The sequence below is a fragment of the Xenopus laevis genome, chromosome 4S, assembly GCF_017654675.1.
Source record: "Xenopus laevis strain J_2021 chromosome 4S, Xenopus_laevis_v10.1, whole genome shotgun sequence".
In the NCBI taxonomy this organism is placed as follows: domain Eukaryota; kingdom Metazoa; phylum Chordata; class Amphibia; order Anura; family Pipidae; genus Xenopus; species Xenopus laevis.
In genome coordinates, this window is record NC_054378.1 from 94,013,122 (window position 1) to 94,020,940 (window position 7,819).

At 40.4% G+C, this 7,819-nt stretch overlaps 1 non-coding gene across 1 annotated transcript; it reads left to right on the forward strand.

Annotated features, from left to right (window-relative positions):
- Window positions 1-381: 381 nt before the first annotated feature.
- On the forward strand, window positions 382-532 carry LOC121393470. Its single transcript, XR_005961087.1, has one exon. It is a non-coding gene; the product is annotated as a U12 minor spliceosomal RNA (small nuclear RNA).
- Window positions 533-7,819: the final 7,287 nt, after the last annotated feature.

The window sequence follows — 7,819 nt, forward strand, 5'->3', positions numbered from 1 at the left end:
AGTAAATAGCGCCTCATGACCCTTCCCTCAGATGAGCCAATCATCTTTCGTGCCTTAAAGGGCTACTTTTACTATTGAGTGTTGTTCTACTAGGCAGTTGTTATCTTGTGTTAGGGAGCTGCTATCTGGTTACCTTCCCATTGTTCTTTAGTTTGGCTTTGTCAACTTGCAGCACAGCAGTAAAGAGTGACTGAAGTTTATCAGAGTACAGGTCACATGACTTGGGGCAGCTGGGAAATTGACAATATGTCAAGCCCCATGTCAGATTTCAAAATTGAATATAAAATTTGCTCTTTTGAGAAATGGATTTCAGTGCAGAATTCTGCTGGAGCAGCACTATTAACTGATTCATTTTGAAAATTTTTTTTTCCCCATGACAGTATCCCTTTAAACTAATGAATAAGGAAAATAACGAGCTGGGGTGACGCCTGGTTCCTCACTACTCTTGTGAGATGAATTTTTGAGCGGGCAGAGGTCACTCCCAGGAGGATCCGCCTACCTCGTGGGACCTTCGGGTGCAGTGATCTACCCGACCCCATATTATGTATTAAAAATAGATTTGCTTGTATAAGGGCTTTCCGAAGCTTTCTGAGTGCCATTCAATAGTCGCAAAGATCCGTATGAATCGAGGATTCGTACGATTTTAAGACCGTGTGTGGAGAGTCCCGACATTTTTCGTCCGGCGGAGATCGGTCGTTTGGTCGATCAGACAGGTGAAAAGATTTCTGTCGGCTGCCGATAATATCTCTGCGTGTATTGCCGATCATACGATTTTCAGTGGGAGACTGTCACCAGCTTTGGTCGGACATAACTTACGTACGATTGCTGTCAGGGGCAGAACATCGGCTGATCTGTTCTTTTACTACTTTATTTGATCTGAATGGTTAGTGGCAGTTTAGAGGATGGGGAAGATCTTTGCATCTATGGCCAGCTTAAGTCCCCCGAAGAGGTGACTTGTCACCGGGCGACTAATTGTAATGATAGCTTACCTTGGTGGTCTAGTGGCCGGCAGGGATGCCCGCCACGTGGTTCTTGTCTCCTTGAGTGCCGGTTTCTCTATGGCACGCACTTCCGGGTTTTACAGGACGGTGTGATGTCATTGCACCTTGGAGCAAAATTTAAAGGTGACTTTCGGAATTTAATTAGTAGCCTGTTGTTAGGCTTAACTTGTTTAGTTCCTGGGTGCTTTTTCTACGTGAATTCCATTGTGTATCCTGACTTTGACCCTTGCTTGCCTGCTTATTCCAAACTCTCCAATCCTGATCCTTGCCTGTCTGACCTTGCTTGAACTCTTCCTGTACTGACCCAGTCTGTCTGACCACACTATTCCAATAGTTCCTCCTGAGTTGTGTGGCCTTCCGTCCTAAATCCTTGGTAAACATGGATTATTAAGAGAAGAGAAAAATCACTGGCACAACAGGATATTTCTAGGAGGGAAACCCATGCTTGTTTATTTGTGGATGCAACGTTTCGGGGCGTAACCCTCTTATTAAGACCTGGCGGCATCCGATTAGCGGAGGGCTCCTCCCGGAGTGAAAGGTGGCTGCTACAGGTGGAAGCAGAGCCGAGACCAGGGCGCCTAGCACTTGTTCTGGATTTAGCGTGCCGATCATGACACTAATCTCCCCAAATCTCCACATGTGTCTCTGCCCAGTGTGTTCAGTGTGAAAATAAAAACTGTGTAAATTGTTAGGCTGTGCAAAATAAAAAATGTTTCTAATATAGTTAGTTAGCCAAAAATGTAATGTATAAAGGCTGGAGTGACTGGATGTGTAACATAATAGCCAGAACACTACTTCCTGTTTTTCAGCTCTATAACTCTTAGTTAGTCAGCGACTTGAAGGGGGGCCACATGGTACATTTCTGTTCAGTGAGTTTGCAATTGATCCTCAGCATTCAGCTCAGATTCAAAAGCAACAGATATGACCCATGTGCCCCCCTCAAGTCTCTGATTGGTTACTGCCTGGTAACCAGTCAGTGTAAACCAAGAGAGCTAAAAGCAGGAAGTAGTTTCTGACTGACATGTTATACATCAAATCACTCCAGCCTTTATACATTACATTTTTGCCTAACTAACTATATTAGAAACATGTTTTATTTTGCACAGTCCAGTTTTTATTTTTACAATGAACAATTCCTTTAAGGGCAGAGACACACACTGCTATTTCGGGAGATTAGTCACCCAGCGACAAATCGATTCTTCTTTCGGCGACTAATCTCCCAGAACTTCCTTCCCACCGGCTAGAATGTAAATTGCCGGCAGGATGACACTCGGAACGCTTCGTTTTCCGAAGTCACCCAAAGTGAAACTTCGGAGAACGAAGTGCTCCGAGTGCCATCCCACTGGCGATTTAGATTCTAGTCGGTGGGAAGGCAGTTTGGGGAGATTAGTCGCCTGAAGAAGAGGCAATTTGTCGCTGGCGCCTTAAAGTGGTGAGTGCTGAAGAGATCCAAACATGGCTGTATTCGCTCTACTGCAGCGCTAAGATTGCCTTGTAATTTCCATGTTTCACCTTCAAAGCTAGAAAGCTGTGATCATATGGAATATTGAGATAGTGCCACCTGTTGGTCAGTTCTTTCAACTGTTCTGTCTAGGAGAAAATGTTCAGAAAGAAAACAAGAGAACTGTTGTGATGTTGCTCTACTCAAGAAAGACATGCTTTTTCATGTATTTCCTGAGTAGAGCAACACCGCAACAATTCTTTTCTTTATCTTTCTCAGCATAGTCTCCCAGATGGTACAGTCAAAAGAACTGACTAGAGGGTTGCTTCAAGGTTACAAAAATGTTTATACTATATTAAAAAAAAGCAAAAGTGCTTAGAATTTCACCCTGAGCAATTTGACATTTTTTTTCAAGTTTATTTGTCTATGTGAATTTTATGGTCACAACCACATTGCACCCCCGCTCAATGTTTTTAAAAATTAGTGGTGAGCACAACTTTCCCTTGTTTGTTATTTTTTTTAAAGGGTTGTTCAGCTTTTTCAGTTCAGTTGTTCATTTGCTTTCTGTATTTTATTTTAGACAGCTTTTTCCAAAACCAAAGTTTAATGTTCGTGTCTCTGGTGTTTCAGTCTGGCAGCTCAGTGATCCAGGAACATCTGAACTGTTACAATTTGCTACATTTAGTTGATACATTTCTCAGCGGTATCTGTGGAATAGTGATGTGCGGGCCAACCCGCGGGGTTGGTCAGGTGGGTTCGGGCTGACATCGCACTGCTCCTCGCTGGTGGGTGCGGGTTGAGCTTTTCTCCTGCTCTCCCCGCCCTCCACCTTCAAATGCCGGCTTCCGATTTTATAGTCTTGCGTCTGCTCGCCCCGCCCCTTTTGTGACATCATTGTGACATCATCGGTGGGCGGGTCGGCACAAGTCTATAAAAGGACCCCGGAAGCGCGGGTGCAGGCTGGAGCAGGGCGGGTTAGGGTCGGGTTAGGAAAACCCTGACCCGCACATCACTACTGTGGAATATCAGCAACTATTCTATCAATTCTAACAGCTGTCTAATGAAACGCAGGGATTCTGCTCAGCAGGGCTAAAGATAAATGTATATAATCAATATAGAACAGTTTAAGCCGACTATAGATGTACAGATATAATCATACAAAACTAAATTTCGTATACATTTTCAGACCATCTGTAGTCTCAGAAAAATCAAACAGACAATTTTTGTATCATGGCAATCAGTCATTTAGTCAATCATACAGGTTAGAAATTTTATGTCGGGTAACAATAATATCCTTTGCATGTATTGCCTATCTGACAATATCCATGGGTGACTGCGACTTCTATTTCTGGGGCATAACTTTAGTAAAATTGCTGTCAATTAATGGCCAGAACATTGTCTCATTGAACATTGTTATTTTTCCTACTTTAATCCTACAATTTATATCTGAATGTTTCGTTTTAAACGATTGCATAAAATAATCGCTATGTGAATGTACAAGAAATAAAATCTGAATGTCTATGGCCAGCTTTACATAGCTGATGACCCACCCGGAGCTGCTTTAAAAAGACATAAGAAGGTGAAAAATCAAACTTTAAACTTCAAAAACAGTTACAAATAGAAAGTAACTGAAAATGTTGATAACCAAAAAGTGTTGAAATGTGAATAATCCCTTTAAGCTAATGATTAAGGAAACTAACTGGGGTGATTCCTGGTTTTGTCACTACTAATGCGTGAGGAGTTATCAGGTACAAATCACCCCTTACAGGTTCTAACTACCTTTTAGGGGCCACCAGGTACAATGGTCTGCTGATTCAACAATCCCAGCATAAAAACAGAAAAAAAGTATAATAATTGCATAAGATTAAAAGTTCTTGCTTTACTTGCATGCCTTCAATAAATCAGTGCTGTTATGGGACACAAACAAAATATACTTACATTGTATATTGCATTGATAACACAGAAACAGACTAAACAGTTTATAACTATTATAATACACAAAAGCTATGAATATCTTGTAAATTATATCCTTATAAATGGTTAGTTCTGATGTCATCAGTGATAAACGGTGAGTTCTGATGTCATTTCTGTCACATGACTCACTGAAATTTGTGTATTATAATAAATAAAGAACCTCGGAGTTCCATGACCTGTATAAAAACATTCTTCGGCCTCGTGTTTTTATATGGTAATGAAACTCCTCTTTAACTTATAATATCCTTATATTTTACAAGAGGGGGTACTTTATTCACTATATAAACTTTAAAATATATTCTTATCGAATGTCAGCTACAGTTATAAAAGAAAGAACATTGCACAAAAATCTACCTAAATACAAAGTTACAGAGGAAATGACCAGCTGGTGACTGTTATAAAAAAATCACTTATATGAGCCATTAATAAACAGCTTAGCAAGCATTTTTTTTACAATAGTGGTTTCAGTTAAAAATGAAAACACACATTTACCTGAATACAAAGATGTGAAGACAACTTAAATATATTACTGATGTAGACTAAATGGACACCGTAAGTGACTTATGACCTGAATACAAGTATGAGACCTGTTATCCAGAATGCTCAGGACCTGCGGCTCTACAGATAATGGATCTTTCTGTAATTTGGATCTTCATACCTTAAGTCTACTAATCATGTAAACATTAAATAAACCCATGAGGATTATTTTACCTCCAATAAGGATTAATTATATCTTAGTTTGGATCAAATACAAGATACTGTTTTATAATTACTGAGAAAACGAAGTCATTCACAACAATTTGGATTATTTCATTATAATGGAGTCTATGGGAGATGGCCCTTCCTTAATTTGGAGCTTTCTGGCTACTGGGTTTCTGGAAAATGGATCCCAAACCTGTATGAATTTGAGCTGTGACTTGTATAGCCTTGCTACAGCATTACACTAAGTTCACTGGGTTACTTGTTATTCACATAGCGCTCCCATAATTCAAATCAACCAGTAAAGGTGGTTTCAGTGATAAAATGCTAAATTCTGCAGGAAAATGAAAAGTGTGCAAATCAAAAAAGAGTTCCTAGAATATTTTTAACATAATTTCCAAAATAAGTTAGTCAATAAAAAGCTACAGCAGTTTTTTGCTAAAGTTTTCAGGTGCTCCTGATGGACATTATGTGATTAATGGCAATGTCTCTCTCTACAAAAGCTCGAAAGGCAGACGGCACTTCTGAAAATGGGGTTTATTGGAGTTCCTGCTGGAAGAACCTAACGCGTTCCGGGAGTTATCCCTTAGTCATAGGTTCAGGATAACTCTCGAAACGCGTTAGGTTCTTCCAGCAGGAACTCCAATAAACCCCATTTTCAGAAGTGCCGTCTGCCTTTCGAGCTTTTGTTGTGTTTACAGTGGGGACACTGTTTGACTGAGCACCTGGGGAGAGCGGTGAGCAGGTGCGGTCCTTTTTCGCTTTTTTATCTAATGTCTCTCTCTAACTGCGAAAGAAATCCCCCTTAGCTATACAACAGGTTGTGCTGCAAAAAAGTTATGTCTTAAAGGAAAACTATACCACGACAATGAATACTTAAGCAACAGATAGTTTTTATCATATTAGCATAGCATATTAAAGAATCTTACCAAACTGGTATATATGTATATTTAAAGGAGTAGGAAAGTTACTTAAGCAGTTTATTGCAAATAGATTAGCCACAATACTGCAAGCTAGAACACTATATTTATTCTACAGAATGCTTTACCATACTTGAGTAAACAGCTCTTGAAGTGTTCTCTGTTTGTTTAGGAGAGCAACTGCCATGTTGGCTTGGTGTGACATCACTTCCTGCCTGAGTCTCTCCCTGCTCACTCATAGCTCTGGGCTCAGATTACAGCAGGGAGGAGCAAATTGAGCATGCTGAAGCCCTGCCCTGGAGGCTAAAGATAAAAACAGGAAGTCTGATACAGAAACCCATGAGTACACAAAAGAACAAAAGAAATGTGGTGTTTCTTTTGACAGAGGACTCAGAGCAGCATTACTTTGAGGGTTTACTGGTGTATTTATATAGACCTTTCTGATAAAGCTTACTTAATTTTAGCCTTTCCTTCTCCTTTAAAACACTTTAATTTTTTGGTTCCTTTAAGGAGAATATATTATTCCTTTTTTACATGAACCTATTCAGTTGGGTGTATGTAACAAAAGGCGCAAAACACTATTAGAACATCCAAAAATGGTATTCACTAGATACCCTACGTTGTTCAGGGAGGCCAGCGGTGATGTCACAGAGGCAGGAGAGCAATGGTCTCAAAATGGATGAATAGGTGAATTGGGAGCAGAGAATGGGTGGATCGGGGTAGGAGGAGAGGCTCTGTGTATGCATATTTTACACTCACCTCAATATGGACTTTATTTTGTGCACAGGAGATGCTAGATGAAAGGGATTCTCCAAACTGTGCTAAATTATTACGGTCTTGCTTAGGGTCCTGACGAAGGGAGGGTTAATCCCCCCGAAACGTTGATGCACAGGTGGTCACAATAAAGAATAGGGTAAGTTCCCCACCTGCAACATATTTGGTGTCTGTGCGATTCTCTTTCCATTTTCACCAATTTTTTTCCTAAAACATACAGGAAAGTTAATTGGCTCTTACTAAAATTGACATACTATACTGGGTGTGAACAGGATAAGGACCTTAGATTGTAAGCTCCTCTGAGGCTGGAATTGATGTGAATCATGCGTAATTTCTATAAAGCACTGCATAATATGTGAGTGCTATATACATAAAGAATAACAGTGAAATCATCTTATTAACTTGGATGAAAAGAGGAAAATCAATGAGACTGTAAGCCCCTCTGCTTTTCGTAAACGCGGCACCATCCACTGTGGAAGGTGGAGACAGTAAAAGGGGAACTATTGCGAAAATTTAACATAAGCTTCATCATATGGAAATATGTACCGTTTCTGAAATCATCAAGTTTATCGTCACTGTTCCTCTCTTAGCATGTTTATTTTCATCCTGTCTTCATTCAGGAGTTGGGTGTTGGATGAATGATCCAATATATCTTATGGGGGGGGGGGGCTCTTTTTGCCTAGAAGATGTATTAGAGCTCACTCTATTGAAAACCAGAAATCCTGTCTCTCTACATGCCCACATTGTTCACATTTCAGACAAACTACTGGAGAGGCACCAGCATTGTGTCACTGTATGTAGCACAGTATGAACTGATCACCTTAGAGTCCAGATAGGTTTCCCTGTCTCCTGCTCTATTTTGCCTTTCCTATGCCATACTCTGTCCACCCTATGCCTGTGGGACATGAGCCTGGTAGGGTTTGTTAGCATTTGAAAATTATTGTTAGGGCCCCTAAGGTGTTTAAATCATGTGCGGGGGGGGGGGGGGTGCTATGTTATCCACAGGGGAG